Here is a 10,809-nt window from a genome sequence, read left to right as displayed (position 1 = left end):
TTTAAAAAATTATTTGACAGAGAGAGGGGGAACACAAGCAGGGGGAGGGGCAGAGGGACAGGGAGCCTGACGCAGGGCTTGATCCTAGACCCTGGGATCATGACCTGAGCCAAAGGCAGATGCTTAACCGAATAAGCCACCCAGGTGCCCCAAGATAAAGAAAACAAAGAAACAAACAAACAAAAAATAGAAGTCACTAGAGACTTACTGATTTTTAAGCAAATAAAAAAAGTCTGCTTCAGGTCTGTGATTCTTCTCTTCTTCCAGATACCACAGGGTTACTGATCATTTAGGCCTCTGCTCATCAGTAAAAGAATTTTTTTTAAAGATTTATTTATTTGAGAGAGAGAGTGCACAAGTGGGAAGAGGGTCAGAGAAGCAGACTCTTCACTGAGCAGGGAGCCCTATGTGGGGCTCAATCCCAGGACCCTGGGGTCATGACTGGAGCCAAAGGCAGACACTTAATGACTGAGCCACCCAGGAGCCCCAGTAAAAGAAATTTTGAACAAGCATCCCAATATATGTATATTATTTCTAAATTAGACACCTACTGCTGTGCTAATATGCTGTGCATATTTTTAAATGCAAGCATATAAATCAAAATAAGATACATAATGCAAGACTTTAAAAGGAGAACATGAATAGGATGAAAGAGAGATTTCCTATGTTTAATTAAAGATGACATATTTCTTTCTGTCCCATGGTACAGTAGACTATTTTTATTCTTTCTGTCTTCTTTCCCAATAATACTTATCTGAACTGTTTGCAGCCTTTAGGACATCCTTCTTTTTTAAAAATGTAGTGGTAAAACTGAATACTGTCAAATGTAAAATTCACTCTGACTTGCAGCTCTGCTCTCCTCAAGCCCACGTGACACGGATTCCTTGCATCAGCCCAGTGTGATGACGTTAGGCTAAATATCCTCTCAATAAAAGTGTGTGAGCATGGAATACTTAGGATTTTACTTACTAGCAACAGCAGGTTTTTGAATTTGTAGGCATTAGCTTTCATTTCTCCAAAAAGGTCCACCCACTTTGTGTCCACAGGCTTGTTAAGGTCAGCAGTTTGTTAATCAGGTCCTTTGTATCTGTAAATCCATCATATAGGCTGTCATTTTTTAAGATTAATTTATTTGCGAGAGAGCGCAAGTGTGCACATGAGCAGGGGGAGGGGGAGAGGGAGAAAGAGAGAATTTCAAGCAGATTCCCTGCTGAGTACAGAGCCCAGCACAGAGGCCAATGTCACAACCCCGAGATCATGACCTGAGCTGACTGGATCAGCGGGATCCGTAACCAACCGAACCTCCCAGGCAACCCCAAAATCCATCATTTTTAAGCACTCTGAAGCACACTGGAAGCCATCATAAGGGAAACATCTCCTTTTCAAGGAAAATGGTTTTGAGGCATAGAGCTAATTTGAACTGATAAAATTGAAGTTGGGTTCCAAATAAGCCACTGTCTTGGTAAAGAAATTAAGAAAGTCCTGTTTAACTTGATTACCTTTTCTGGAGACTTTTTTTTTTTTTTTTAAGTTCTGAAGCAGTCTTATTTCCAAAAAATGAATAATTTTTCTGCTGTATGAATTTTTGTCTCAACCTATACATAACATCAAACAGTTCAGGTGCAGTCTGTTGATCCTTTTCTAGGCTTCCTATAGCCTCTTCAAAGACCATCAGTTGTGGAGACACAGCATATAAATATCCGTTTTACTATAACCCTCTTATCCATTTCCATCGTCAATATATTTCCAAATCAAAGAAGAATATTCTTCTTGTCCCAAATGTTGAAACTATGATTTTATGGCAGGCTGACACTTGACAATCTTTTCTGTGATTGGGAGCAATGAGGTCCATTTTGTAGGCACATATCTAACGAGGCTCTCTTCTTCCACTTCTTTAAAGTCAAAAATCTCATTAAGAGTTTCTGCACATTTTAAGGAAACTGAAAAGTGACCAAAAACTTTCCTTATGAAAGTCTCAATACCACATATAAACAAATCACAAACCCCCCCCTTTTTTTTTTAAAGATTTCATTTATGTGAGAGAGAGAAAGAGAGAGACGGAGCAGGGGGAGAGGAGAGGAAGAGAGACAAGCAGACTTCCTGCTGAGCAGGGAGCCTGATGTGGGGGTTCGATCCCAGGACCCTGGGATCATGACTGGAGCTGAAGGCAGATGCTAAACTGACTGAGCCATCCAGGTGCCCCAAATCACAACCCTTTGTAGGAGTGTCATATACAAGATGTGCAGGGCATTGAATAGGTAAGATCTTTTCATTTTCTCTGGGGAGACGCTTATAGACTGAGTGGGATTTGCCCAAATTTACATGGGCACTTGTCTGACGAATATGGAGATAAATGAGTTAAGTCTAGTTTGTATTTGGACAAAATATCAACAAGTCTTCTGCTTTGTGATTCCAGCAGTTCCATTAAAATCCTCTAGAAATCAAGAAGGTAATCTGAAATCCTATTTTTCAAGTCAAGGGACCTAAGAACTAGAGGGAACATTTTTTTTGTTGCCGTCGTTCAGTGCATAGACTATAGAAAGCACGATGGCTGGTGAGAAAGGACCCAATCAGCTCAAAACTGTAAGGGGCCAATAGCTCTGCTATCAGAGTTTCTCCTTTTGGTTGCCCACAGCGTATTTTAGTTGCAATCCCTAAGTCAAGAAAAGTAACTTCTTCAGTTTCACAGAGCAGTCAAGGGAACCATAGGATGATACCGGTTGGTTGGTGTGGTATCCCCAAGCTCATTCAACAGCTGCTATTTTTGACTAAACACTGATTATCTTCTTGGGGGAATAAAAATACTTTCGATGGGTTTAGAGTCACTTGCCTGTCTCATTCTGGACTGGTGAGATTCAGTCTCCACGTGTGTTTTCACATCCCTTCTCCACTATGCCCAATCCCAAAGTCTTTCCTGCATATTGTGCAGTATGCTCTGTTTTGATTATCTACCTCCCTTATCCAGTTCTGGATCTCCTTCCATTTGTCACTAAAATAACACGGCCCACTTAGTCTTCTTTTTAGATGAGGGATCATGCTTGTGTTGGTGGTATAATTGTCCTCATTTTCATGAACTGACTTCTTAGAAAACAATATGCACAAGTTAAAAAATTTAAACTAGCCTGTCCTGATACACATCACAACAGTTCATCCACAGGGAAAGTCAAGGACAGACTGTAATCTTCCTAATTATGACACACTGAAGTCACTCTCCGGCAAGCAACCATGGATGGGTCAACTGTTAGTGTCAACGGCAAACTGTGCGTGACAACATCAGTGGTCAGGGAGAAAGTGGGCAACTATATTCATTTGATACTTAAGACAATGTTGCTCTCAGCCTCTCTTTTAGGGTCACTGTATGGGCTTTGTTCATTTCCTCCAGTCTTCCACACTCATTACCCAGACCAGGACCTTTCATACTCCAGGGAAGGTCTCCCAGGTCATGATACTTTCAGTGTGAAATTGGGATGATCGCTTCCCTTACTGGGTCTCCAGTAATCCAAAGGCTACCTCTCCAGAGGTGGGAAGGCAGGCCCAAGGAGCCAGAGACTCCTCACCTTGCGTCCACTGATGGAGTGAAACTTCTCTAGAATATTTCTCAAGTTTCTCATCTTTAAAGGTGATGAAAACAGAACCTTGTCTTTTGTTGGACTCTGGATCCAATGAAAACAGTGGCCTTGGCGCGCCTGGGTGGCTCAGTTGGTTAAGCATCTGACTCTTGGTTTTGGCTCAGGTTGTGATCTCGTGGGTCCTGAGATGGAACCTCTCATTGGGCCCTGTGCTCAGTGGGAAATCTACTTGAGAACTCTCTCCTTTTGCCTGCCCCCCTCTCTAAAATAAATATGTGTTTTTTAAAGTCCCTAAAAACAAAACAACAACAACAAAACCTGTACACAACTCAATGGCCTTGATCTGGAAACACAGGCAAAGCTCAGGGCTGGTGACTTCTCTAACTTAGGACCTAAAGGGAACTCATAGGAGATAAGACACACCAATGCCAGAGGAGGAGAAAGAAGCCTTGCTTCTTTCCCCCAGTCAGGGAAGGAAAGAAGAAAGATAGAAAGGAAGGAAGGAAGGAAGGAAAGAAGGAAGGGAGGAGGTTGATCAAATTATCCAGGTTTGCCCAGGACTAAGGGAATAGGGAACTTTCATTGCTAAGTGAGGGATTTCCCTGTTGAGGGAATTACTAAGACTGGAGACTCTGGGGTTTCCTGGGATGTGGGACTTTCAGTGCTAAAACCCAGACAATGACTTCTGAGACGGGAATCAGACAGATGCAGGTTCTAATTCTCACTGGCAGTTCCTAGCAGTATTACCCTGCGCTACTCCCTTTACTTTGAGCCACAAGACTCCACCGCTGGTTCACAAAACATTTCATCTCTTCCAAACACACCACATACTACCTAAACCTAACTCCCCCATTTTCTCTAAACCTGAAATCCAGCTGGTTTATCTAAACACATCAATCAGACCTTAGTCCAGTGGAGTCTCTGTGCATGCTGCATGCTTTCTTCCTGTCCTGGTAGTCTCAATCTAAGACTTGTTTCCTACAGAGGTAAAGCAGCAGGAATTCGGAACACGGGCTGTAGCTGGGCTGCTGGGCACAGAATCTTCACTGTGCCAACCCTCTATACATTGTGCAATGTCTTTTACTTACCAAATCTTCTTAGGGCCTTAATCTCTTCCTTTGTAAAATGGCACTTAAATAATGCCTGTTTTACAATATATGTGGTTTCTTTTCTTTCTTTCTTTCTTTCTTTTTTTAAAAGATTTTTATTTATTTATTTGACAGAGAGAGACACAGCCAGAGAGGGAACACAAGCAGGGCAAGTGGGGGAGGGAGAAGCAGACTCCCACTGAGCAGAGAGCCGGATGCAGGGCTCCATTCCATGCCCACAGGATCATGACCTGAGTTGAAGGCAGACCCTTGATGACTGAGCCACCCAGGAGCCCCAACCCATATACTTCTTATTCTCCCTGAAATCTGTACAGAAACAAGTCCCTAAATTCTGCTTCCCTCAGAAACTTGGCTACAGATAACTCAGACACAGTGATCATGATACAGGAGTGCTTTCCTTTCAGAGATCAAATCCCATGCACAAGGGCCTTTGAAGGACTACACAGCTTACCTTCTCCATGTTCACTGCTTCGCTAAAGAGGATCGGCCCCACCCTCCTGATCTTGCAGTGTTGGGGTCCATTTTTATAGTATGGTCAACAACCTCTCCACATTTGGCAAAGACTCTTTTGAGTCCTTTTTGCTGGTGTCCCAGCTCAGGCCATTAACAAACAATTTTCTGAAATGGTAGGGCAAGACACAGGGCAACAAGAAGTCTTACAAGGAAGCCATGAGCTTGGAATGTCTTTAAGAAATCCATGAGTTAAGGAAGAACTAGACCTCCCAAAGCTTTTATTGTTAGGATTACAAATAAATCCACCACCCACAGCGAAGGTGTACACCTACCCATCCCATCTGTAAAGATTCTACCTTTGACAGATGTTAACAAATCTACACTACCTCCTTACTGAGATCCCAACTCCACACTGACACTAATGAAACGGAAGACCACGGCACCCGGGACTGGGAAGGGAAAAGAAAGGGCAACCCGGCCGGGGTGTAGGCCCTGGACACTCATCACAACTGGAAGCTAGTTTGATTTTTAAAAACCCTCTTCTCAAAGTGCAATCATCTATCTCTGTTTTCCCTCTGTGCTCAGAGGTGGTTCTCAAGGAACTTGGCCATCCTGGGAAAGAGACTTTGGTCGTACAGGATGGAGAGAGGGAGGATGCAGGCCCTGGCCTGGTACGTGGAGGGGTCCAGACCCTGGATCCGCCCCGGTCAGAGCGCACACCTGACTCCCCGCCACCTACCCTCTCCGCCAGGAGGCTGCGGGACGCACGCACCAAAGTCCATTCAACAACTTCCGCCAACACCAGGGCACCTAACCTCGCGTCCTCCTGGTTCGTGCCGCGCTCATCCCGGGCCATCATCTGGTCGGGCTCCGCGCGGTCCTGGCTTCCCTGGGGGGCGGGGGGGGTCCCCGCTAGAAACTCACTTTGGTGGGTGGCCTCTTTCCGGTTCTCCGCCCTGCCGGGGGTTCCCATGGGCGGCGCGCCCTCACTTGCTTCGGACACCCCGGACCGTCCGCTCGCCGCGGTGGATGCAGCGCAGCCGGCTCGCTCGCCCTTCCTCCGCCACAGTCAAGGTGGCTTGGCGGGAGCCTCCACCTGACTCTACGAGGCTCAAGTCTGGAGAACCCGGGGCGGGGCATGGAGGGCGTTGGCCGGGGCGGGGGGGCGGTGTGCGTGGGATGGGGGGGGGCACCACAGCGCATGCTCATTGGCTGAACCCGCCCGACAGTCCAGTGCCGGCGTCCCATTGGCCTCAACGGCGCGCGCTCTAAATCCGAGGGAAATTGTGGTCTCAGAAGGCGGCAGAGCCAGGCGGGGGCAGAGCTCCCGGAGGTCCAGCCACCGGACTGCCTGCCTGCCCCGGGCAGCGGAAAGGCCGGAGGCGCACCCTCCGCCCGCTGCACCGCAGCTTCTCGTCCCCGCGCGCCGGTCCGCGAAAGTGAAAACAGCCAAGAGTAAGACGGCAAATCCAGTTTCATTCCCTAAAGCAAGACCCCGACCTGCCCGTTCAAGGAAGGCATAAGACTGAGAAAAGTGTAATTAAGCAAAAATCGGTTTTTTGCAAAGGCAAAGCAAACAACTAGAATCCAAGGGTGGGAATTTAAGAAAGATAAAACGTGAGTCTGATTTCAAATTTGTACCTGTATCTGCGTAGACCTGGATAGACAGGCAAAATTCACGACCAATGATGAATCAGGCTCTTCTTATTTAATTGCCTTTCCCGTGAGGAGGCAGCAGGGGGCGCTAGGCGCTCTAGTTTCAGCCGGGTAGGCACGAACTTTTAGCCTTCTCAGTTTTTCCAGAACATCATAGTTCGCTCTTAGAAAACAGGGATGGTTATGAAACTCGACGGTAAATGGGGAAAACAGGGCGATGGGCTACGTGGAAGACGAAAAAGACACGCGATTTCGGCGCTACAGCCCATTGGCTCAGGAACAGTTCCCTTAATGTCCTTGATGTGTGGGGAGGGGAGGTCCATTACAGGACTTAGGGGGAGTTTTGAGGTGGGCTCCAAAAGAGGGGCAGGCAGTGCAGAGTGACCATAGGGTTTTGGCCAACTTCCTGTCCTGAGCCTACCATTTGGACCCATTTTGAACCTTTGCCAAGGACGCGGGACTTGCCGTGCAAAAAATGGGACTGAGGGCTTTCCTGGAACTGGGGACTTTCCCATAAACAATAATAATAACAACTAACATTTAATAAGTACTTGCTGTGTGCCAGCCACCTTCCACTTTACGGTATCAACTTTGTTGAATCTTCCCTAAGACCCTATGAGGTAGTACTATGTCATCCCCATTTTACAGAGGAGGAAACTGAGGGAACTTGCCAAAGGTCATGTAAACAACTGAGCAGTGTCAGATCCAGGTTTCAGAAAAGAAGGTGCATGCAGGCTCTGTGGTCTTTCTGCCTGGGGTTCGAGGCTCGACTCCCACCATGTATATTATTAATGCAGGAAAGCACATAACATTATGACTAGCACCTAGGAAATACTCAAGTATTTGCTATTATTATTAAAAGAGTGCTCCTTGTTTTCCAAGAGCTTAAAATATACTTTAAGAGGTTGCTAAGGTTCCTAAAGCAGAGGCACCTATTGAATGGATGCATGGGACAGATAATGGATGCATGTGAAGTGTTCAGAGGAGGGAACAGCGGTGAGATAGTGGTCAGGTCTGGGTCACAGGTTGCTGGGGAGAGTACCTGCTTAAAGTTCTACCTGAGCAACTGGCATCAGCCTCTGATCCTCAGCCACTTGAGCTAATCATTACATCCTTTGTTTTTGATTATCATATGGGTGTGTGTGTGTGCGTGTTTAAAAGTACAATCAAGGGGTGCCTGGGTGGCTCAGTGGGTTAGAGCCCCGCATCGGGCTCTCTGCTCAGCGGGGAGCCTCTTTCCCCCTCTCTCTCTCTGCCTGCCTCTCTGCCTACTTGTGATTTCATTCTCTGTCAAATAAATAAAATCTTAAAAAAAAATACAATCAATTTTTACTAGTCATGAAACTTCCCTTAAGGAATGCTGTGATACCTGCTTTTTTCAGCTGGAGAAAGCGTTTATTAATTTTGCAAATGATTATCTGTTTGATGTCAAGCCAAGGAGTCAGACTCAAAAACAAACAGGTGCCGAGTCCAAGACTGACTCTCGAGTGGGGGTGAGGAGTGGGAAGGGATATTATCTTAAATGAAACATGAAGTCTGAGAGGGAGCCAGTGGGCATGGAGTCAGGAGAACCACACTGGAGGCAGCAGGAATGGTCTGAGCAAAGACTGGAGTGGGGTGGGGGGAGTGGGCTCTGTGCCTTCTGAGACCAAGGGAGGGTAATTGGTTGGGGCTGGAGAATTGTGAATTAGAAGCAGAGTGAACTGGTTCAACAAGCCCTATTCTCAGAGAGCCAGGGCTGAGTATGGTTTCCTGCCTCCCAGTCTTCTATTTAAATCATCTGGACTGTGCAGCCTGCAGATGTTGCTGTGTGGAAACCTCATGGGGTGAGAGGTCATCTTTGTTGCACAGCTTGGTTTTCATTGGTTGTCCTCAGCTGACTTTAATGCTCTGTATCTGCGTATACTTAAATCTGGAATTTATCTCGAATGAAATAACTCCTCACTCTCGTGCTTTGCTGAACTGTAAAAGAATTACGTTTGTGTCTATGGTAAAATGGATTTACATGCATTCACTAGCATACATGCCTAACTTGATCTTAGCCAAAAGAAATTTCTTGGAAATAAAACAAGGCAAAAATTAAAGATAGCTCCATTTTTCCTGTTCTGTGGGTCTCCGTGGAGCTACTACTGTGCTTGTGATACTCAAGAGTGGAAAAATCAAACAGAAAATTGGATTCTTGAGAAAGAGGATTGATTATGGGGTTAATCCATTTGACTTCTTCAGATCCTTTTGAGCAAACAGTGCTTAATGGAACAAAAATAGCATCTTTGAGGAAAATCAGGTTATCTTATCTGATAAGGCTGCTTTTTCTCATTACATTAATGTTGCTTTGATAACACAATTTAAAGCGTTTTTTATTGAAAAGGAAAAGTCCCAAGAGAAGGCGTAGACTGAAAAATAGGGCATGATAATACTTGAAAACCTACAACTGAAGAACATTCTAAAAGTCCTCTCAGCAGGGCAGTGTGGCTGACTGTGAAGGTAAAACTGGGTCCAAATTTAATGAGAGGGAAGATTCCATCCCTTTCTCTCCTTATGGTTGGGTCTCAGAGGCTAATCGCTATGGCAAGTTTAGGTATTATTTCCCAACAAATTTCTTGGAAAGAAGGACAACGACTATTAGAAGAGCTAAAATTGAAATCAGGTGTGGATAGAGTGTTAATTTAATTTTATTTTTTTTTATAAAATCTTTTTTTAAAAAAAAAAGATGTTATTTATTTGACAGAGAGAGAGAGATCACAAGCACGCAGAGAGAGAGAGGGAAGCAGGCTCCTCGCCCAGTAGAGAGAATGTGGGGCTCGATGTGGGGCTCCATCCCAGGATCCTGAGATCATGACCTGAGCTGAATGCAGTGACTCAACCCTCTGAGCCTCTAGAGTGTTACTTTTAAAACAACAACACACCTGTAATACCGTGGGCAGGCTCTGGAACACTTAGTAGGATTTGTATATCTCACCTCCTCAGGTGAGATTTAATGAAGTTTTTTTAAAAGATTTTATTTTATTTTTGAGAGAGAGAGAGAGAGAGCATGAGCAGAGGGGAGAGTCAGAGGGAGAAGCAGATTCCCTGCTGAGTGGGGAGCCTGATATGGGGTGATCCTGGGACTCCAGGATCATGACCTGAGCGGAAGGCAGACACTTAACAGACTGAACCACCCACGTGCCCTAAGAGATTTAATGAAGATTATCAGGATAAAGGTGGAGAGGAAGAAATTGCGTTGTTTATGAAATGACACTTATAAAAATTTTTGGTAAATTAGTCCCATTAACGACGTGGTTAATAAGGTTGGCTTTTAGGTTTAAGTTCAGTTAGTGAAGTTTCCAGGTCAGGAGCTTGCCGGATGAATAAGAAATGTCTAAGGCTCTCTCACACACTGACTGAGCCTATGGTCAAAATGTTATAGGATGTTTCTGGGTCATTCCCTTTTGCAAAGATGTATCTACAGACAGAAATTTAACAAACCTTTTTCCCCTCCCTTTTTCTTAAATATCCCCTTGGAGGCTTCTGAGATGTTTAATTTAGTGGTTCCCAAATCTGCTGCCCACTGGAACCACCTGAGTATTTTAAAAACTACCAACGCCTGGCTCCCATCTCCAGCTATTGTGATTTACCTGGGGTAAGCTGCAGAATGGGGAATGTTTCTAAACATCTTTTTGAAAAATATAAACTTTTTATAATTGTAGATATGTATGCATTTGAAAGAAATAATATAGAGAGATTCCTTTTATTTTTTTACCCAGTTTCCCCTTAGGGGACCACCTTCCATAACTGCAGTAGAATATCACAACTAGGTATTGATATGGATATAGTCAAGATACAGAACATGTCCATTACCACCAGGGGCCCCCCTCTCATGTTGGCCGTTTATAATCAAACCACTTCCCTGCCCACTCCAACTCCTCGTAACTTCTGGCAACCACTCAATCTGTACTCCATTTCTATAATTTTGCCATTTCAAGAATGTTATATAAATGGAATCCTATGGTTTGTAACCTTTGGGGATGAATTTTTTTCACTCA

General features: G+C 44.8%; 1 long non-coding RNA gene across 1 annotated transcript; it reads right to left on the bottom strand.

Moving 5' to 3' along the window:
- Positions 1-1,093: 1,093 nt before the first annotated feature.
- LOC123941605 lies at positions 1,094-6,256 on the bottom strand. Its single transcript, XR_006818306.1, has 3 exons — positions 6,056-6,256; positions 5,130-5,296; positions 1,094-1,940 (listed from the first exon to the last, which is right to left on the bottom strand). It is a non-coding gene; the product is annotated as an uncharacterized LOC123941605 (long non-coding RNA).
- Between the last annotated feature and the right edge of the window lie 4,553 nt (positions 6,257-10,809).

Source organism: Meles meles, chromosome 5 (assembly GCF_922984935.1).
Source record: "Meles meles chromosome 5, mMelMel3.1 paternal haplotype, whole genome shotgun sequence".
NCBI lineage: Eukaryota > Metazoa > Chordata > Mammalia > Carnivora > Mustelidae > Meles > Meles meles.
Note: the sequence above shows the minus strand (reverse complement) of the source record. Positions and strands in the feature narration are given on the sequence as shown.